The sequence below is a fragment of the Pinus tabuliformis genome, chromosome 5_1 (assembly GCF_031772625.1).
Source record: "Pinus tabuliformis cultivar Carrire ecotype Pingquan chromosome 5_1, CPIR1, whole genome shotgun sequence".
Classification (NCBI taxonomy): domain Eukaryota; kingdom Viridiplantae; phylum Streptophyta; class Pinopsida; order Pinales; family Pinaceae; genus Pinus; species Pinus tabuliformis.
The window spans coordinates 934363866-934387334 of NC_142305.1; the positions used below are offsets into that span (position 1 = coordinate 934363866).

General features: G+C 41.7%; 1 protein-coding gene across 4 annotated transcripts in view; it reads right to left on the reverse strand.

The window, feature by feature from the left end:
• Positions 1–23469, reverse strand: part of LOC149167846 (exocyst complex component SEC6-like) — a 504852-nt gene that overhangs the window by 152599 nt on the left and 328784 nt on the right. The gene's annotated exons all lie outside the window — the stretch shown is intronic.

Consider the following 23469-nt stretch of genomic DNA (forward strand, 5'->3'; position numbering starts at 1 on the left):
TTGTTGGATGTACCATGGACATGTCACCACCTTAGAAGCTAAAACCACCTAATAGGGTCCTTTGTTAACCTTTTTTTTGCACCTGGAGACACTTGTATGTTTTAAAGCCCATTATGGAAGGGCATGCCACTATGAAGTGTCTACTTGGTTCCATGATTTGTAAGCTCATTTACTCAATCGCACTAATGTTTGGTTGTACTGGAAGGTGAAGGGGTGCATTGGATCTTATACAGGATTGCAGGCAGGTCTTCATCTGGGGTTTAGTCTCCCTATACAGGGTCCAAACCCTCCAAAGGGTCATATTGGCATTTGTAGGGTGCGTGTTGAGAGCCACGGGTCTCCACCATAGCAGAGAGAAGATTGCCACTCCACGAGATCCTTCAGTTTCACTCATAGCTTGCTCGTGTTCCACCTATTGGAAAATGATGATGCACTTGGAATACCTTGCCTAGCCAGCTCCACTCCTGCACATCACACCTGGCAGCTGATCCATGGCCCAAAAGAGGATATGTCTCGTCATGGGAAACAATGGGAGGGCTTGCATCGTGCTTTCAGCCCTTACAGATGGGATACATGCTTGTTCAATCCCTTTGGAGACCCACGAGGATGTTTTGTGCCCCCATAGCCACTTGGGGACACCACGGGCTATTTGCTTGGATATCAAGGGGCCAACCCCTTTATCACTATGTTTCGAGCTCATTCATCCATCTTGGCACACATTAGACTCCACTAGGCCTCCTCAATGGCCTTTTGACCTATTGTATCTATTATTTTGCCCTCTTACGAGGCTTATTTTTGTATTATGGAGCTATCTTGGTGGGCTTGTCACCAAGGAATGTCATTTTTGCACATTATTCTATTAGTAGGGGCATTATTAGGCCTTATTAGCCAAATCGAACCCCTTATGGAGGATATATATTTATGTGATGATCATTTCATGTGATCATCACTTAGTTTTGGACTTGTATCTCTTCCTGAAAATTTCGCTAGCCTTATTGATTGACGAATTGGAAGTTTAATGCATTTCGATGTTTGGAAAGACTTGTCTCTTATCTTGGAGCTTTGATTTTTGTCTCTATTGGTGATTGGAAAATTTTGCTATACTTGTAAGTGTCTTTTACATGGTTTCTTTCTCATGTCTTGCACTTGTATAATGTATGGAAAATTTTTGCTCATGAAGCTGGTGTAGCTTCCTTAATGAAAGGCGAATTTATTTGATCTTGTCTTTGTGAGGGCTTTTTCATATGTTTATGCAAAGTATAGTAAATGAATGTCCTAGAGGTATATCATTGTTCATAATTGCCTTGATAAGTCATTAATTGTAGCATCAAAGAAGTATAAATTTTCCTAGTAGCCTAGTTGTTGCCTTTAGGGCCATGCGAAGTTTCTAGGAAACTCCTTGATTGGGTATAAGCATCTCTAAACATTGAATCCTATTGACTCCATTCTCCCAATAGGCGAGGCACTATTCTAGTCCTAGGTGATCACCAAAATGAACATCATTCTCACCTCTTTTTCTCTTTCTAAGCCCTAACTCTAGTAGGATTCCTAGGGCATCATACAAAATCCATTATATCCATCCAAAGTTAATGAAACTTGGTCAAGAACTGTGTTGTTGTGTCCTTGAGAGGTCCTTCAATTTTCAAGCCATTCTAACCGTGGAATCTAAAGTCATTCCAAGCCCTAGCTCAAGAACTTTTTCTCCCTATGCTTCCTTCGGTTAGTGGCTTCATTAAGGGTCACTGCATTGAAAATCCATGTGAAATCCTATCTCTTTCATCCTTTTCTCCTCCCTCACTAGGTCAAGTCCATTTGTTTGAAGTTTCATCCCAAACCTTTGACGTCATTTGGATTTGTTACCCCCCATTTTGTGGGGGATATCCCTAGGAGAATTTTTTTCTCCAAGATGGTCCTCAATCAGCAGCCACCAACTAGCTCGTTGTGCCACTTCTCCATCGGCTGAACCAGCCATGTGGACCCTCACCCATTTGTCATGATCGTATGTTTGAAAGTGGGCCTCCCGAACCTAAAGGTATGCCTTGTCATTTGGTAATTGAGTGTTGTAGTTTGTTGATCATGGACACTTCTGGGCATGTATTAATGGGCGGATTCGAAAGAAAGAATGGGCTAGGTCCGTGCTCTTGTCCCCTAGACCCCCTTTGGACATTAACCTTGGATTTTAGTCCAGTGGGATCTCTTTTACTAACCATTTGGATTTAGGGATGGTATTTCATGTCAAACCCTGATTTTGGTTGTGTGGTCTCGCTCCCTCATCCGCATATATTACCCCCTTTCCACACATTATCACCCCAATCATCATTTCTCCCACCTGGGTCCACATTCCTCCACTGGATCCACATAGGGATAGTTCTCCCCTTCCCTTTGCCCACACCTTGCGTCAAGCCTGGAATGATGCCCCGGAGATTGATGCAGCTAAAAAAGAAAAGTAAAAGCACAATTGGCCACATTCAAGAGGAAAACGTACCACAAAATGCAAAAGATAGTCGGGACACATATTTAGCACGTGGGCAAAAGCCAATACATAAGCTCTACCCAATCATCATGGCCATCACCATGGTTCTAATAGGTTCTATGAACCTCCATCATATAGGAATCCATGAATGTCCCAACCCCTGGTGGCCAATGAACCACCTTACCTTAAAATGTGGTATCCACTGCTATATCTCACGCTTCATGCTCTTACCCCTCAAGCCCCTAGCAGTTAATTAAAGAAAAATCATAACAAGGCAAAAGGCATATAAAAAAGGGTGGAAAAATCAAAGTCGGGGCACCTCATGTACCACGATTGCTCCCTCCTATACATTATAGACCCAAGCGTGGGCTTCTTTTCTACCAGCTACCCTTGTAACCCAGCATGTGGCCCAGGGCTGCCCCTTCTCATCCCCTACTCCATTCACCTCCTTATCACATACCACCACCTCTTAAAGGATGTACCTTGGACATATTATCCCCTTTAGAAGTAGAAACCACCTAATAGGATATTTGGTTAACCCCATTTGGAGTTTGGAGACATCGAAGCCCATTGTGGAAGGGCAAGACCATTATGAAGTCCCCACCTGTGGTCCATGGTTTGTCAGCTCTTTTACTCGATTCCCTTGATGATTTGTACTAGAAGGCTAGGGGACTCATTAGATCTTATGCACAATTGCAGATGGTCTCCATCTTGGATTTGGTCTCCCTATATGGGATCCTAACCCTCCAAAGGGCTACATTCGCACATGTAGTGTGTGTGTTGAGAGCCATGGACCTCCACAGCAATAGAAACACTCCATGGATCCCCAGATATGTTCAGAGATTGGCTCGAGATCCACCTATTGGACGAGGAAGATGCACCTAGTTCACCTTTGCCCAGCCAGCCCCACAGATGTACCATGCACTTGGCAGTTGACCCAGGACTTGTAGGATGATGTGGCATCACCTACACCATCATCTAAGCCCTTACAGATGGTCTACAGGCATCTTCGACTCATTTGGAGACCCATGAGGTCATTATTGTGACCTCACACACACTATGAGCACCATAGGTTTACTGTTTGGAGAACAAGGGGCAACACCCTTGTCCATCGCTTTTGAGGGTCCTATTCTTCATTATGGCACCTATGGACCTCATCAGGCCTCTTGGAGGGCCCTACGACATGTATTGTTTATCATTTGACCTCTTGAGAGGCTTATTATTTCATTTATGAGCTAGTTTGGTGGGCTTGTCACCAAAAGTTAGGTTATTAACACATTATTTTATTTTTGGGGCTTATGTAGGCCTAAGAGACTAATTCGAACTCCTAATTAGTGTATAAATACAAGTGAGATGATTTCATTTTCTCATCATCACTTTGGATTGGATCTCTCTTCTCTTTAGAGAATTCAGCACTTTTTCTTTAAGGGTGAATTGGAGCTTTATGGATGAATTTTGGTGTCTGGATTTGGTTTATCTTATCTTAGAACTTCTCTATTCTCAAATTGTGGATGGTTGGATATGTTCTATTACATGTAAGCACATGCTTTTAATGTTATTCTTGTTTAATTTTTCATATACATTGGATTGGGAATTTTGTTATTTTTAGGGCTGATTGTTGCAAGCATTTACTGATTAAATTGTGGAATTTTGTCTCTATATAGCATCTCTCAATGTATGGGCCATGTAATTTTGAATGAAATTTCCTAGGGATAATTCTATCAACGAATTCATCTTGATAAGCCATCACCTTTTGCAAGTCGAAGTATAAAGTTGTAAGGTTGCTTCCCTTTTCCCTAAAAGGCAAGCGAGGTAGTCTTAAGGCCTCCTTGACTAAGAAACAAGGTCCTCATTCATATTTATCCTAGACTCCATTCTCCCAAGACTAAGGCACTGATCTACCAAGAGGTGGTCACTCAAAAAATCAACTCTTTTTCACCTTCTTCTAGGTCTAGCCAAGTTGGGTCACCTAGGCCACCATTTTTCCGACAAAGTAGCCCTCTGAAAAGTTCGATCTCCTAGCCTCTCCTGTGTTGGTGTGTCCTCGAGGCCTCCAATTTTGAAGCCATTCTGACAGTGGAGTTGTGAGATAACCTAAGCCCTAGCTCTGAGATCAAACTTTGCCCTGGTATCCCCAAGGCTAGTGCCTCATGGGATCAATTTGACAACTTTGAGTAAAAATTCTTTCTTTGATTCTTTCCCTTCCTTGTCTAGGTTATGAACATCAATGGTTGCTAAATTCTTGTCTCTTAACCTAGGCTGTGTCCACTTGGTCCCATGTGGTTCCACTCCTTTGAAAAGACAATTCTTCAAGAACCATCTGGGATACCAATTTCAATAAGGATTTTAGGGATTGAGAAACTCTTTCACAAGTCATATTCCATAAACCTAACCCTCAAATCCTCACATCCTTCTCCTACAAGACATTGTACCTTGCTTAGAAAGCAAGCAAGCTCTATTCTTGACCCTCTTCTGGAAAGGGATTGTTTGGGTCACTTTATATCCATTTGTTGATCCATCCTTCATTTGGGACTCCATATATACAAGTCTCCTCCCATCAGTGAAAGTCCGTAAATAGTAGGGAGCCTTAGCAGAGGTGAAATGGGCTAAGTCTATGTTTGTTTCCCTTGGTCTAGCATTTGACCTTTTAGGAATCCCCTTTAGGTCTCCTGCCAGTTTGAGTGGTAACATTTTGGCATCGTTGCTAGAGACACGAAACGTGTGCTTTGTTCCCCATACGACATTATTGATATATCATTTGGCGACTCCATTGGAGGATCGAAGTCCTAGTTCCTCATTGAACTACCAAGTCAATGCTTGTAGGGTGACGCAGAGATTTGTAAAGGCATTTTAATTCACCCTGGCAACTCCATTTTGGCATTATATGCAAGATCATGAAAAACGGTTAAAGAAAGTATCCACAACATTAGCCCTGAATTAAAACAAGACCTATAGGAAAGATTGGATTCGTGGTTTGAGCTTTGTGATCATCTAATAGAGCACGAGAACGAGGACTTCATATTATCATGATTATGGGAGTCATAATCATATTTCTTTCCCCATAATCATAATCATATTAAAATTGCATTTAGAGTAAATTTTATTTCTTGTTGATTTTATGGCCTGATATTAAGCCTGGTGATCATAACATACTACAAAAACATGCTACCCCATGTGCTTGGTCTTTGATATGTGCAGGTAACAGGTCTGTGCTCCCAAGATATTGTTGGTGTTCTCATGACCTCCCCTTTCAAGTACGTTCATGCACTCTTCTGAGAGATCATCTCCTAGTTGGAGCCAGATGTTACTCACCACCCGTGAGTAGTATCCATAAGAGAAAAAATATATCCTATATGTTCCTCAGTGCGCAGCCAGCAGCCCCTTGCAGCCACCAAATAGCTCGATGTGCCACTATCTCCGCCACCTGAACTAGCCATATACTCCCTCGCCCATTTGTTATGATCGTATGTTTGAAGTTGGGCCTTCCAACCCCGAAGGTATGGTTTTTCATTATGTAGTTGGGTATTTTTGTTTACTTATCATCAATGTTGAAAATATTGGTATCGACAAAATATCGGTGAGGGTCCTAAAAACATTTTATCAGCAATATCGGCAAACATAAAAAATGCATAATATTTTCATTTTTTTCAAATTTTTAAACAGACAAAGCAATAACAACGTGAAATAAACACATTGACACATAAATATGAAGAAAGCACTGATATATATGATGTAGTGGATGTAAAATAAAAATGATACATCAAAGGTGATACCAAATCCTGCTGATCCCTGATCATTGTCCAATCAAGGACTCAAATGTGGAGAACCAATACAAAATAACATCACATTTATAAAAGTATCTCATCATCATGAGTTATATGTAGCAAAACAAATAAAACTAGCAGCTAGCTATCTGAGATCAGTGTCTTCTCCCCCTTTTACGGGAAAACACAAGTGGTTGTTTGTTAGGCTTTCCCCTAGCATTAGAAGGCCCTGACCGTGCACCTAATGTCAAATAATGATTGTTGGCTATGGAGTTGTGCTCTCCTGTAATGTCCCTTCCTAAATTATTTTGTCACAGGTTTAATCTCCCACAATTTTGGATAAATTTTGGTGATTTTGGATAAATAAACACTTAGGAGAGAAAGAGGCCAAATAATTATGTTAGCGGAATGTGGGGGCTACCCACATGGGAAAAACGCATTTGGCTAAGTGTGGGATTGGAATGGCCTTGGAAGGGAAAATCGAAAAGCAAGGAAGAGGGGCCCACATGGGGAGTGTTGTCGCACAAAGTGTCTAGGCACAACGACAACGCTCAGAGTAAGGGCTATCACTCTTAAATCCTTACTCACTCCGTTTAGACTCTCTCCTAGACAAGTCAACGAGGGTAGTCCCTAGATAGATGGATGAGGATAGCCTGTGAAAAATAGACTCTAGGAAATTTTAATGATGGACACCTTGACCAAAGAAAATGAATCTCGACTAATTCAGACGAATAGATTAAACGCTAATGTAACCAAGACATGACCACAAGATAGGAACAATTATAGACCAGTGCCTTTAATTTGAATTAACCATAGATTAAGTAAGAAAACAAGTCATCCAGAATAATTTTCCAATATGTGACAAACAGTGACAATTAGGTATGATCAATATAAACGCCCAAAACTTTAACATGCAAAAGATTCCAGATTTAAAATGATTTCCATTAATTTCCCAGATCTGAATTCACCTTTCTCTGACAATCTATATGATTTAAAACATTTATCGCACTTAACAATAGAGAAATATCAAAGACGCATTTAATCACCAAATAACACTAAGGAACCACACTAGTTGGTTCGAAACGCGTCGACAAATGATTTATCTTGTGATTTACGCCGAAGAATTTCTCTTAAACACTAAGGAACTTCAAATTTAAATTTTCATTATCTATTCGGCAATAATCTAAAGAGGTAAAACAAACCAACAGATTAATAAATCAAATTTGTAATGGGTCGTAGGCCACATTAAAAAAATTTAATGTTTAAGCGCAAATCCTTTCATTTATTTTAAATCCTTAATCACAAATTTAAAAAAAAAAATAATGTTTAGGATTTTTAAGTTTTTCAAAAAAAATGTTATGTATTTTTAAAACTTTTAGAATTTTTTAATTTTTTATGATTTTTAATAAAAAATTTAAATTAGATATTAAAAAAAGGAAAAAGAAATAAATAAAATAAAATGTCAAAAGGTTAGTTTTTTAAAAGTTTTTTAAATTTTTTAGATTTTTGAAACTTTATATCTTTTAAATATTAAACAAAAAAAAATCAAATCAAATCAAAAAAAAAAACACCAAAAATATAAACTAAACCAAAACTAAACAAAGCTTAAATGAAATTTGATTATTCTAAATTAAACTAAATAAAAGTGATATCTAACCTAAGTCAAAGATTAATGAAACTAAAAAAATGGTACATATGCTAACCTAAGTTAAAAATTAATATAACTAAAATTAACTAATGAATATAAACAAAATGAAATCGAATGTATAAAGAGAACCCTCACATATTAAAACCAAAGAAATAAAAAATCGAAATGAATGTTTTTGTTGTTTGCTGCAGGTAGGACGGCGGAAAGGGTCCGAAGGTTGCATGGAGGGAAGGAGAACGATGGAGGAGACTACTGGAATGATAGCAGCGATGAAGGGGAGCGCGAACAGGGATAGCCGAGAGAAGAGATGGAGCAGTATCGAGTTGCAGCGGATAAGGACAGAAGAGCAGCTGTGGCTAGGTGAGGGAAGCTCACGCGAACAGGGAGAATGGGGATGCTGAGGGCTGATGGAGTACAATGAGGGGCTACGCAGGCCAGCGTGAAAGGAAGGGAAATGAGGAGCGGATGAGGGAGAGCTGCGGGAGGGACGTGAGGGTTTATGCAGGTCTAGGGCAGTGTATTTATTTTTTATTTTTATTTTGTTTGCAGGTTTAGGGTGAGAGCAGAACGCGCAGAGGATAGAGGGCTAGCATGCAGGTTTAGAGACTACATGGAGGAGGAGCGGGGTTATGAGGGCCGAGGGTTTGCAATGGACAACGACGTAGGGCAAGGAATGGATGCCGCAAATGAAAAAATAGGCTGGAAAATAGGGGATGAGGCGGGTTGACGGCAGAGAGGTGGGATGGAAGAAAAGCGATGGTGAATGAGAAAACCCAGGCAGCAAACAGGCTTGCGGATCGTAGAGCAGAGGAGCCGGAAGAGGTAGCAGTGAAAGGTTTTTTCGAAAGGCTGCAGACAAGGTTGGCACAGCGGATCGCAGAAAGGAGCCACAGAGCGATGATAGAGGCAGCGTACAGGGGATGAAGAGCTAAACTAACGGCGGATTTTGCAACAGACTTAGACAGCAAGGACTGTAAAAAAAATCAAAAAAAATTGTAGAGTAAACCCTAAAACTAGGCAGCCAATCAATCTATAAAATGGTGGCACAAAACTTCTTTGAATCAACCAGAACCTCTAAAAAAATTTCAGTAATCTTAATTTAAAATTTTAAATCCTTCTGCTTCAGGTTTCTTAATGAAACCCTCAGGAAATTTCTAGATCTGAAAATAATTAAATTTAAACCCTTCGACTGTAAAATCTGGGTATGATCCCTACAAAAATGATGTTGATGAACCCTAGAGATCCATATCTTACCCTTCAGGACCTAGATCTAGATTCTGCACAGATTTCTCCTTTAGATCTGTAGCTGCAAGACAACAAAAAACACCCAAACGATATATACAATGACCCAAAAAACTAAAACCCAGAAAACCCAAGTCAAAAAACTAAAAATAATCACAAATCTATGTACATGAATGGCAGATCTATTAGATCTAGGGAGTGTGAGTCCAACTCCGCTCGCAGATCTGATAATCTAAGGCTCTCAACAGCCAGATCTATCGATTTAACACAGGAAAAATTAAATTTTTTGAATTTTAGAGGTACTAAGCTCAAAACCCTTCATGCATCACCCATAAAATATATATCTTATAATAAGCCCGAAATCAAATTAAAGTTGGGCTCTTCAGAAAACACGGATCGAGAGTTGGCTGGTTCAGCCGAGAACTTCCCCGAACGCCCGATGATCTAATAATGAAGGATTTCCTGCAAAACTCAATTTAACCATCAACATAGAGCGAGAAAACAATAATAAAATTTAGATAAATAGAGATACATGCTATTATATTCAAAACTTAAATTATCATTCAAACCCCAGCGACTGAGCAAGATACCTATACTCAAATCACTCTTCAGAAAGCTACATCAATGGCTAAAAAGAAATATGTACATGAAAAAGACACATATTACAGTGTTTCCACAAAAAGTAACACCAGCAGAAATTAACCCCAATGTCTTTCTTTATTGCTCATACAAAGATTACAAGAGAGCTTTTTGCTTGGTACACAATCAAAAGATTGGATGATCTTGACTGACAAATGACCTCCTATTTAAAGATAAATCCTCCAACAGCTAGTTCAAGTGATCCTCGTCAAAGCAATCTCGGCCGTTGATGAGGATTAAAATTTCTTTTAATCTCATCCATCGAAATTTTAAATTATTGAAGAAATTCAAAATTTTCAATTAAATGCATTTTAATTAATTCAAAAATTAAATTTTTTGAATTAATTTCCTCAAAATTTTGACTTTGACTTAACTGCAGTGACCAAAGGCTTAAAATTTAGCAAAATAATTAATTTACCTTAGTCCATGGACCTCTTAAACTTTAATTTTTTAAAGACCAACAAATTTTGCCTTTGGAGAATTTAAATTTATCTAGGACCTAGAATTAATCAAATTTCTGGCTTCGGATTTTAATTAATTTTGGCCAGAAAATTTAATTAATTAACCTATGAGGGGATAAATTATTTTTGTAACCCTCAAGACACTTTACATCATGATTTTTACATTTTTTACATCTCAAGGGCTAAACCCATTTGCAAAAGACCTTCACAGACTACCCAATTCTGCAACACAAAATATAATCTAACAAATCAAGCAATTTGTAATAAAATAACCTAACCAAATAGTTAGGATTATTCCCGAATCACTTTTACATAGACTCGATCTAGAACACTAGGACTCCCCTAAAATCCCAGTGACAAAATCCATTCCGACTTTGGCATAAGGCTGAAGGAAAACTCTGCCAACCATACGAGAATGGATCGGTGAGACAAAAAACCTCCCGGAATGTAGATTATCACCAAAAAAGTAGGTTTCCCTAGGTAATTGTATACACGACACAGATCTGCTGAGATTATTTACATTATACACATGCAGACTGGGTTTACATTATAAGATGATGATCAAGTTGATGATGATAGTTGGACGGCACGGAAACGTCAATCAGGCACTATCCCTTTTGCGAAAAAAGAGGGGGTGCACTACTATGGGTTGTTGACACGTAGCGGTCAGCAGCGAGAAAGGCCCACGAAATTATTACTACGAGGAGCTCATCTACTCAAGGGGTCTTTTGTCTATCAAACTCATTTTATTGTTTGAGCTGCTTAGTCAGGTTACTAGTTGTTTAGCACCAAGTATTCCCAACGGGAAACTCAACCTTTCTTCGAGGGACTTCGAGTGCCAACCTAGGAAGGCAAATCGTACCACCTTGGAGGAGAGCTAGAGGAATTTCAGAGCACATATTTCAGTCTTTGGCTCAGCTAGTGCGTGTTTCTGGAGGATGCAGGAAGGGAGCACGCAGGGATTACGTAGGGATTGTTTCAGAGATCTTCTGGGCAGCATTTGCCGAGAGAATTTTGGTATTGCAGCTTCGGTGGGGGATCAACATTTTGGGGGAGTTTCAGAGCAGGAAATTGCTACTAGTGGGCAGTTCGATTTGCAGCTTCTTGGGCCTGCGCAGAGAGCTTTCACTGGGCACACGTGGGAGCTTGAGGGATGAGTTAGAGAGTTGGAGATTGTCGGGAGAAATAAGGGAAACCTTGGAGGGGAGCATCTCAGCCTTTGGGAGTGATTTTAAAGGCTTTTCCAGTGAACTCCAGGCAGGCCATATTTCCCAGCACTTGGAGGAGGACATGATGCTTGGAGGTCGAATTTCGAGGCTCAAAACTAGGCCAAACCCTTTCTGGGATTTGGTAGGTTTTGGTTAAGGAGCTTGAAGTTAATTTTGCAGAATTTTCTGAGCATCGGAGGTGGGGTTTCTAGTAGTTCCTTTCCAACAGGCAATGCAGATTTCTGGGTAGCGCAGAGCATCTTTTTAGCAATAGTTGTGTAGCATTTGGATTGTTGTTTGATCACATGGGTTTTGTCATGCTTGCCATTTAGGCAAGCCCAGATGCACTTTTTCCACATTATTGTACTTGCTCCAAGTGAATTAATAAAATGGCTCAACTAGTTCTTACTTACAAAGTTTATATGGGTGTTTGTTGATTGTTTCAATTTTTTGGTGTTAAATTTGTTTTTGCTTCACATATCACTGTTTTTCCTAGTTAGAAACATTACATCTCCTATATCTATAGCAGATGGTGCTGACACTGATGCTCCCACAATCTCCTCATCCTCCTCTTCCTCTGACTCCTCCTCCCCCAAGTCCTCCTCCTCTTGTTGCCCCTATTCTAATGGTTCCTCTAACCATGCAGGTGACTCCTGCAAGATGGGCACCTCAAACTCCACCCTCCACTGAGACAATACATCAATATTGTCTAAGGAAATGGCATTTGGATTCATTGGTGTTTCTATTTGCTTCACTCGATGTCGGAGATTGTAACGCACATACACTAAATCATTGAGGCGTGAGAACTCCAACCTGTAAGAGTGTCAAAAAAGTTAATGAGTCTTGACTCTTGACACTTGAGGGTCATAAATTAAAATTACAACAAATCTAATTGTTCAACTGACGGTTGAAGCTCAAAGTTATACCAATTACGTTTTTTTGAGTGTATTTTCTCAAATACACTCCAATTGCGCTCACACTGCGAAGAGCTACATGTTTGACTCATGTTTCTTATGGCCAATTTCTGCAAATTTGGTGCCCTTCCACCATAGCTTCGCCACCAAATATCTACAACAAAATAAAGAAATAAAAAAAGAATTAAAACATAATTAAACTTTCAAATAAAATATAATTGAATTTTAAAAATCTAGAATTATAAATAAGTAAATTCTAATAAGTCGTGACTTGTCACTTACATGGCATGAAGAGGGTCATTTCCCTAATAACATCATCAAAGCCAAATTGGCCAACACAATCCTGATAAAACTATATCTCGCGGTTGATTTTGCTACGGAGCTCGGGATCAGGTACCATCCTATGAATACAGGAATTAAGCCCTTCCATCACCTCACAATCAAAATCAAAGCCACATTTGTATGAAAATGTGGGGTTGAGGAAGAGTGTTGTTGCATGAATGGGTCGATGAAGCATCCCTGTCCATCGACTATCAATCACACCCCATAACATCATTGGTCTATTAAGCCTAATAGAACACTTGTCTGAATAATAAACATGAATGGCCTCCTTGGCCCTATCCATGGCCTCATACAAATAATCCATTGCAGGCTTCTCCCCATCTTCTAATCTCAGAACCTTTACTATAGGTTCACTAACATAGCACACTTCTTCTACTCCCTGCCAAAATGTGCTAGTGTACACCATTTTGCAATGGCTCTCCCATCCTATCTCCTATTGCATCTACAATCACGCCACTCATCAGAAACAAACATTTGCTTCAACTCAAACTAGCATCGAAGCAAAAACTGAAGAGTAATAAAGTTGGTGGCAAAATGTGAGATCGCAGGACGCTGCAACTCCTTGTTTCTAGTGTATCTCCTCATGAACCTACGAACAAAAACATGGTTATATATAAACTTGGGGATGCCCCTAGCCATATCAATCACCTCCTTGATGGAGTCCATAACAATGTGTGGTGCCTCTCCATAAGCATCCTTCCGACAGACACATAATTAGCTACATTATCTGTTATGACTTCCACCACATTCTGCACACCAATCTCCGGAATGAACCCATCTAACAACTCACATATTAATGTTGCATCTTTTATATGTGTTGATGCATCCACTAAGTTAATAAACTTGATACCTTTAAGACAATATACCAAGAAATTAGGAAGGGTCCTAACCTTCCTATATGTCCAACCATCAGACATCATTATGCATCTAGACACCTCCCATGTTTGTTTCAACTCCGCCAATCTAGAGTTGATGTCCTGCTTTTCTTCTTGAAGGATTGGCCCCAGATGAGGATGTATCTCGTCATGGCAGACAATGAGAGAGCTTCCATCATTCTTCTGGGCCTTATAGATGGGATGCAGGCTTGTTCGATCCCTTTGGAAACCCATGAGGACGTTTTGTGCCCCTATAACTACTTGGGGACACCACAGGTTGTTTGCTTGGATATCAAGGGGCCAACTCCTTTATCACTATGTTTGGAGCTTATTCATTCATCTTGGCACACATTGGACTCCACTAAGCCTCCTCAATGGCCTTTCGACCTATTGTATCTATTATTTTGCCGCCTTGGGAGGCTTATTTTGTATTGTGGAGCTATCTTGATGGGCTTGTCATCAAGGAATGTCATTTTTGCACATTATTTTATTAGTAGGGGCATTATTAGGCCTTATCAGGCAAATCGAACCCCTTAGGGAGGATATATATATATATATATATATATATATATATATGATTTGATGATCATTTCATTTGATCTTCACTTGGTTTTGGACTTGTATCTCTTCTTGAGAATTTTGCTAGCCATATTGATGGACGAATTGGAAGTTCAATGCATTTTGATGTTTGGAAAGACTTCTCTTATCTTGGAGCTTCGATTTTTGCCTCTATCGGTGATTGCAAAATTTCACTATGCTTGTAAGTGTCTTTTACATGGCTTCTTTATCATGTCTTGCACTTCTATAATGCATGGGAAATTTTCGCTCATGAAGCTGGTGTAGTTGCCTTAATGAAATGCGAATTTATTTGATCTTTGTCTTTGTGAGGGCCTTTTCATATGTTTATGCCAAGTATAGTGAATGAATGTATATGATTATTCATAATTTCCTTGATAAGTCATTAATTGCGGCATCAAATAAGTATAAATTTTCCAAATAGCCTAGTTGTTGCCTCTATGGCCACGGAAAGTTGCTGGGAAACTCTTTGATTGGGTATAAGCATCTCCAAATATTGAATCATATTGACTCCATTCTCCCAAATAGGCTAGGCACTGGTCTACTCCTAGGTGGTCATCAAAACGAACATCTTTCTCACCTCTTTTTCTCTTTCTAAGCCCTGACCCTGGTAGGCCTCCTAGGGCATCACACAAAATCCATTATAGCCACCCAAAATTTATGAAACATTGCCAAGAACTGCATTGTTGTGTCGTTCATGGGTCCTCCAATTTTCAACCAATTCTGATGGTGGAATCTCAAGTTATCCCAAGCCCTAATTTTACAAATGTTTCTCCCTAGGGTTCCTTCAGTTAGTGGCTTCATTAAGGGTCGTTGCATTAGAAATCCTAATCAAATCCTATCTCTTTGATCCTTTTCTCCTCCCTTACTTGGTTAGGTCCATTTGTTTGAAGTTCCATCCCAAACCCTTGATCTCGTTTGGGTCGACTATGTAATTTTCCAAACTTAAATAAATAGTGATATGCAAAGCAAAAACGATTTACAGCACAAAAATTTTAAACACTCAGCAAATGCTCATAAAAACTCTGGAATTAAGAACCAGCTGAGCCATTTTATTAATCAATGGAGCAAGTACAATAGTATGGAGGAATGCACCTGCGCTCGCCTCAATGGCAAGCGTGACAGAACTCAGGTGATAATACAATGATATCAAATGTTGGAAATGACTTCCCCTCTAATGCTCTCCGCTGCCTAGAAAACTTCACTGCTGCCTGGAAAGGGACTGCAAGAAACTCCTCCTTTGGTGCTCAGAAAATTATGAAACCTCAACCACAAACTCCTTAGCCAAAACCCACAAAAATGCAGAAATGGTTTGGCCCAATTTGGGCATCCCAAAATCGACCCCCAAAGGCACTATTCAATCCCCAGCAATTCTATAATGTCTGCTGCAAAGATACGGCTGAAAACTCCACCTCCGATGCTCAGAAAATTATGAAACTTTATATTTGGGATCCTTGTCAAAAACCCAAAAAAACCCAGAAATGGTTTGGCTAAATTTTGACCTCCCAAATTTGACCTCTTCTATGGCCCACACCCTCCAAACAACTCCAGAAATACGACCTGCAAGGAATGACCACAAAGTCCTCCTCCAAGCTCTGAAATGGAAGCAAACACCACTCCAAATATCTCCTCTAACCTCCATGGCAAAGCTCAGCCTCAAGGACTGATACTCTACCCACCAAATGAGCTCCCACACACTGCCTCTACGCTAGCCCAGGTAGTGCGAAAGTCACACTGCCAAGCCAGAAGCTCAATTAGCTCCCAAACTCTCCTAGATGCTAACAATCCTCCCTAGCCTCCTCTCCAGAAATATCACGTCAAATCTCCACTACTAAGCACCACCAATGAACTCGGCCTCCTCTCCACTACGTCCCACAGCAATACGCACACCCTGGAAGGGAATGCTACTACTAGGAATCACAATGTGATCCTCCTCCTGAAGAAATGAAGAAAACCTTCCTAGGGTGGCACTTGAAGTCCCCCGAAGAAAGGGTGAGATCTTCGCCTAAAGAACTCGTGCTAAACAACCAGTGACTCGACTAAGCAGCTTGAGCAACCAAAGTGAAATCGATATACTCCAATAAGATGAATGAAATGAGGATGGCTACCTTCCTTATATAGATTTCGTGGAGCAGTTTTCTCGCCAATTTTACCTCCATCGTGGGCCCTCACTTAACCACCCACATGCAAAAGTTAACCACCTCCATCCAAACCAAACTAGGCAGTGTGTATTTCCCTAGTGTGGGTGGCCTCTATGTGTAATTTAACCACAACAAAATAACTTCTCCTAAGTCTAATCTCCTAATAAAGGTCGAATAGGCCTCACTATCTCCAAAATTGGCCCCAAAGTGCAATAATTAGTCTTGTTCCATATTAATTTAGGAAGGGACATGACAGTCCTCCCCTCCCAAATGTTGCTTGTCCCCAAACAACTTCAGTGTTGGATGCTCAAGCATGTGCTTGCCCTCCCAAGTAGCATCCTCATCCGGGAAGCTCCTCCAATGCACCAAAAATCGCTTGTCCTCAAGCAATGCTTGAACGAGCATCCTCTCTAACTACCGCTCCCCGTTGTCACTACAACATGTGCCAGGGTCGCAGATGTGCCACTAAATCGTCCAGGACCTCAACACTGTCTTGATATGAAAGAATCCTTCAATACCAGGATCCCAAGCCATCTTGTCCAACATGAAGCTCCCCTTGCTCCACTCCCTATCATGCCTTGTGCAAGTACCAGAAGTCCCCTGCTCCATCAGTTACTCGCTAAAGCCCAATGGAAGATCGGTATGATCTCCCGCTGCAGTAGTCGACGCATCCCAAAAGGTTATTGAGTTGTGAAGAGATGTGATGCCCTCGTTCCCTGCTAGTCCCAGAGTGGTGCCACCATGTTGACGTTGCACTACTTTGACTATGTCATACTCCCCATCGTGTGCAGACAGTATCCTCCTCTCTTGGAACTCGATGGTTTAATACTGAAAGAGGCAAGACACATCCTGCCTGGGAATCGCCATGGCGCCAAGGCCTACCCCTCCAAATCTAACTCCGAACTTGTGCAGCAACAGAGAATGTTTGCCTCCCCATACGATAAAACCCTTTGTGAACCCCCATGTGTCATCTCAAGAGCGAACTATATCACTCTCTACCACGACTCCGCTCATCACAAGTCCTGTTGCAACATAGCCCTGCCAACCAATGGAATCCCTCTGGCCCTCATCTCTAGTCCTTGCATGCCACCCATATATACGCTCCATACATCATGAACTAATTTGAGGCATGCTAAATTGTCATGTTCCTACCACTGTGTAGTACTGACAACCACTATAAACCACGTGTCCCAAATAGATACCACCTGAATGCAACCAATAGATGGGCATATGATACGCGCAATCGACTCAGTGAATGCAGATCCATCCTGCTCCTGCCAACCATCGCCACTAGTTCAGCTACCTGCCCCCTGGAGAATGTGTCGATACAATGTCAGGAATCCAAATACATACTGGACAATTGTCTTAGTTGTACACAGTATCCTCTGCTCATGCATGGTCCAGACATGCCCTGTGGAAAGAGTGACACATGTCTCCCCTATGACCAGCTCCCCAGGCATAGGATCAGTGATGAATGATATGCCATCCCTATCAGTGATCACCTCATCCCTCGACCTGTGGCTGTCAACTCGTGCACCGACTCGATGCCCCCGTTGAGAAGTCTCCCCTCTATCGCACCAAGTGTCATCCAAATATCTTGGGTGAGCTCCCCATCCCCTGCTGTTCGTGCCCAAAGTGTCAAAGGACAACAACCAAATCGCCCATTCTTGTAAGTGATGTAGAAGAGGGTCAGGCATGTGAGTCCCCACGGATACCATCAAGTATCGCTCATCTGTGTCCCCCTCAATCCTGGGTGAACTACACCCAAAGGTATGCCTGGTATCTCCGTCCATGGGTGTCCCTGGAGGCAACACTCCAAGACCTCGTTGTGCAGCACCATACGCCTTTGCATACCACCAATCATCCCAGTACTCCTGGACATGCCACTGTACACCATGACCTACCCCTGTACACTGCTGGATACCCTCGACTACAGCTATGCCATCCTGTACCATCTTGCTTCCTGCCTGTGTCACTGCACCTGTCACTCCCCGCATGTACTCAATGCGATGTGAGGCACTGCCACTCCACAACGTAGTCCAACACACTACAGCACACCACCATGCATCTCCATGCCCACCTATAGACCACTGCTCAACTCTAGATGCTCCCACACATCCCTGGATGTGATGGCCTAGAGCAATGTCTCTACGTGTCAGGCCACACCCGATCAGTATTATCACCTCCACCATTGCATCACTATCCCTGATGATGAATGGATCTTCCCTCCAAATCCTCCCTGAGGAATCTGAAAAGTGACTCTGCCTTGTGTCAGTAGGGATGCCACCACTGCTCCGTTCTTCTACGTCTTTTATGCCCCACACAAAAGTGAAGAATCCCCAACTCCATACAAGGCACTGTTTGGTGGCCTGCCAATTCCACCTCCTCTTACAAACTCCTGCCAGAGTATACTAATCACCCAGTGATCCCATGTACAAATGTCGTACCAAGAAAACCAAAAGAGTTTGTCCATAAATTGGTCGGCCACTGGTGCTGACTGAGACTCCCCTAGCGAATGTGCACGCTCAACTGCTAGGTTAGCTGTACCATCCAAGTTGTAGTCAACTGGCATACCTGGGAAATGATAGGTAGTCCCACTGGGAACCCAATGCCTATTTGCGTTGTCGGTATCCCCAGTGCCTGAAAGCTCCTGTTGAGCTACACCCAAGTCCACCACCATCTCCATAGCCCACTCCACAGGGTACCAACTCAAAATCTCTCGCCATCCAACCCCAAGAGAGGGATCGAATACACAAACTCCTGCACATAGAACAACCCTAACATGCGGGTGTTGCACCTTATGCAACCCAAGTCCTCTCATCTCACTATCCTGGTCAACACATGAAATATGACCAGATAGCTCTATCTCTCTCTCCAATGGGCCAAGGTAAAACCTAACAATGTTGCCAACCATGTCTGCGTATGCCTGAAGAAGGCTGCTCTCACGCCCTGACATGCACTCTAGTTGCACTAGTGGGGAATCCAACCGCTCCCCAACGTGAGTCAATTTGGTCGTGGACTCGACACAAATCGCTCTCATGCCCTCCATCTCCTCGTTCTGCTGCAGAATAGCCTCACGCACTAATGCAAGATTCCTTTTTCATGCTATAAGGTCGGCCTGAAACTGGTGGAACTGTCATGGGCATCGATCACCTATAAACTCGATCACAGATCCAGGTACCTCAGCAACTGTTGGCCTCTCATCCATTGATCCGAATTGGATCCACGAAGAATAATCAAAGCACCATGACTATATCAAATCAGGATGAAACTTCGAGTTCAAGAGCATAGAGCGATTAGGAAAACCTCTGAATAGTGGCAGTTGGCAGCCAGTGAGGAATGACGAGGACCTCGGTCAAAGCGCGTTGACCGAGGCCCATGGAGAGCGCGCAAGAGGCGAAACTAGCACTTGGGAAGCCCGGATCGGGAAAAGGAGGCAGTTTTTGATAGCGCTAATCACGCATCGCTAGGCAAAACCCCTCGAGAAGGAGAGGCCCTAAGCGCTCGGTCACATGAGAGCCGGAAAAACCATGGGGAAAGCGCTAAAGGCTAAAGGCGGGACCCGCACTCCAAAACCGGCGATATTTATCGCGGGCACCCTTGGGCGGTAAGCAGATTTGGAGAAAAATGAGCAATTCCACTCAGCGCTCGACGCATGGCAGGTGGAGGAGAGAGTGAACCGCCGCTCATCGCGCGCTAACGGTCGAGCAAGTCAACCACGCGAAATGAGCGAATGGCGTCAGATCTGGGGGCTCCAGATCTAACCGCTGAGATCGTGCCCGATGGGGGAACCGGATTTAACAGGGGATTAAGCCGCGATGTATAAGGATTTCAGATCCGATTTGACCACTGAGGTGGTGGATGACTCATTCCACAGTGTAACTGGAATACCGAACCGACGAGGAAGAGTTGGCATAGTTCACGAGAGGACAAGTGGCCACTCCCTGTGAGTCGTTGATGAAGACGCAGAGACAGGAACTCCAAGCGAGCAGCAGCAGGCGACCCGACGGGGGACGAAAGGGGAAAGGAGCAGTCATGAGCCAGAGTGGCTTTAAGCCATGAACACACAGAGAACAGGACAACGGAGACAGAGAGAGAGAGACAGAAGAAGAAGACAGAGAACGAAGAGATATTGAAGCAAAGAGCAGAAAGACAGAGAGCCGAGCTGACCTGCAGCATAAGGCAACGTCGAGCCATCCCTGAGAGGATCTATCGGGAAACTGAGCACCACACTAGGCTCCTCCCATTGAAGACTAGAGAGGTCAAGAGCTGGTAAAGAAAGGAGTCTGTGCACTCTAGTGGCTTGGGGAATCCAAGAACCACCCTGCCAAGCAATTCTGTTTCAGGAGACTCAGATTAAGCTCCTCATTGTAATTCTCTGCTTTAAAGACACAATAAAAGAAGGCCACCACTGAAAGCTGGACTGGAGACGTAGCCCTGGAGGATAGGGTGAACTCCTTATTAATTGTTGTGTTCTTATTTTTGCTTACTATGTTTCTCTGTTGTTTTCCATATTTTCTAGTGTCTGTGTATTTTGCAATCTGATCAATCCATTGCCTAAAATGGTATAGACACACACCAGCACATGAGTCTGTAATACCTTCATTCGACAATTAATTAACTAAGGTCACTCAAGGGTGATTTTCAGATCAAGTGGTATCAGAGCTTTAGGCTGTAAAGGTTAGACAAGCTTGTGTTGGTTTAGCTGTTGAATGCTAACTATATCAAAGCTCAAATTAGGAGAAGGAGATTTGGTTGAAACTAATCCCGAAATTTGGAGAGTCTATCCTCAGAAGACCCTCAATTCATAGATAGTTTCCTAGCCATAAAGCCCATGGTAGAAGAAATGTATAGGGACTTTAGAAAACATAAGGAGGAAGATTCGTCAGGCTTCAAGCAAGACAAAGGAGAAGATGAGTCTCACTTCCATGACCACTCAAAAGGAAAAGGGAAAGAGGAAAGCTTTCTCACACCTCCTAATAGCCCTTTGCATAACAAGAAAGCATCTTTGATCAAACTAGATGTTAAATTTGATTTGCCTATATATGATGGAGAGTTAAATGCAAAAAAGTTGGACAATTGGATTAGATAAATTGATGTTTATTGCAGAGTACAAAACATCGACTCAGACAAGAGCAAGATTCAGCTGGCAAGCCTACGCCTAGGAGGCACTGCCTTGGTTTGGTGGGAAGGCAAGACCCAAGCTGACCTAAAGAGACATGGTAAGACTATCTCTGTCTGGAGTGAATTTGTTTCTGCAATCAAAAAGCAGTTCTATCCATTGGCCTACATGCAACAAGCCATGATGAGTTGCCAAACTCTTCAGCAGTTGAAAGGGCAAAGTGTGCAAGGGTACACTCAAGAATTCAGAAAGAGAGAATTGATTCTAGGAATCTCATTAGACTCACCAGAAACTCTTTTGAAGTATATTAGTGGTCTACACAGCTACATGAGGCATACCATCCTCATGTTTAATCCCACTAGTATAAATGAGGTATCAGTACAAGCTAACTCATCTAGAAGCTAGAGGAAAAAATGGAAATCCAGAAGTTGGGGAACCATCCCAACCCACTGCAAGCAAGAGCAAGGAGAAAAGAACGCAGAAGTGGAAAGCAAGGAAGGCTAACAGTGCACAGAAGAGCAAAGCTTCATGCACTCACTGTAAAAGGATGGGCCTGATGATGAGCATTGTTGGATTCTGCATCCAGAGCTGAGACCTAAGAAGTTCGACGGCAAGAAGAGGAAGATTGCTGCAACTATTCAGAAGTATTTGGAGTCAGACTCAAGAGACGAAACATACTATTGCAGCCATAGCTATCAAAGGTAAGAATTCTGAAGCACCTACTAGTAATTCTGCACAATCTATTATTGATGAAGAAAATGAGAGAAAAAGACATGAGCTTTTCCATATTCGAGTTATTTCCAAACATCAAAAGATTGATACTTTGTTTGATAGTGGCTCACAAGTAAATCTAATTTCTAAAGCAATTGTAAAGAAATTGGGATTAGCAACTACACCTCACAAGAAACCATACCCATCAGGATGGTTGAATGATAAAGCACAACTACAAGTGACTAGACAGTGCAAACTCGAGTTTTCATTTGGGTCAGCGTTTGTAGATGAGGTTGAGTTAGACATAATTCCTTTGGATATATGTGGAAATGTTTTAGGAAGTCCTTACTTGTATGATAGAAAAGCTATTTTCTATAGAGCTGAGAACAAGTATCTACTTGTCAAAGATGGAATCGAATACTTTGTAAGAGCTCATAAGCTCAAGAATAATTATACTCTCATAAACTCAGGGCAGATGAAAAGAATGATAAATTCATGCAAACAATTATTACTGATGGTTGTAAAGGAAAAGGAACCTGAAAAAAACCAATGTGTTTGAGGGTTGTAATGCTAAACAGCAAGCTGATTTAGAAAAGGTTGTTTCAGAGTATGATATCTTGTTTCAAGAACCTAAAGGTCTTCCACCCAAAAAGGAAATAGTACATGATATTATTTTGCAACAAGATGCTCCATTGCCTAACATTGGAATGTACAGGTTGTCTGCTTTAGAGAATGCTGAAATCAAGAAGCAGGTGCAGGAGTTGCTCGAGAAAGGGTTCATCAGGCCTAGCACATCACCATGTGGGTCACCAATCGTTTTGGTGAGAAAAAAAGATGGCTCGTGGAGAATGTGCATTGACTATCGAGCACTGAATAAGATAACAATCAAAAATCGTTATCCCCTTCCTCGCATAGATGATCTTTTAGATCAATTGAAAGAAGTTGTTTATTTCACCAAGTTACACTTGCACAGTGGATACCATCAGGGCAAGGTTGCAGAACAAGATGCTTGGAAGACTGCTTTCAAAACAAAGCAGGGATTGTATGAGTGGCTGGTTATGTCTTTTGGCTTAACTAATTCCTTTGGATATATGTGGAATTGTTTTAGGAAGTCCTTACTTGTATGATAGAAAAGCTATTTTCTATAGAGCTAAGAACAAATATCTACTTGTCAAAGATGGAATCGAATACTTTGTAAGAGCTCATAAGCTCAAAAATAATTGTACTCTCATAAACTCAGGGCAGATGAAAAGAATGATAAATTCATGCAAACAATTCTTACTGATGGTTGTAAAGGAAAAAAAAACCCTGAAAAAAACCAATGTGTTTGAGCGCTGTAATGCTAAACAGCAC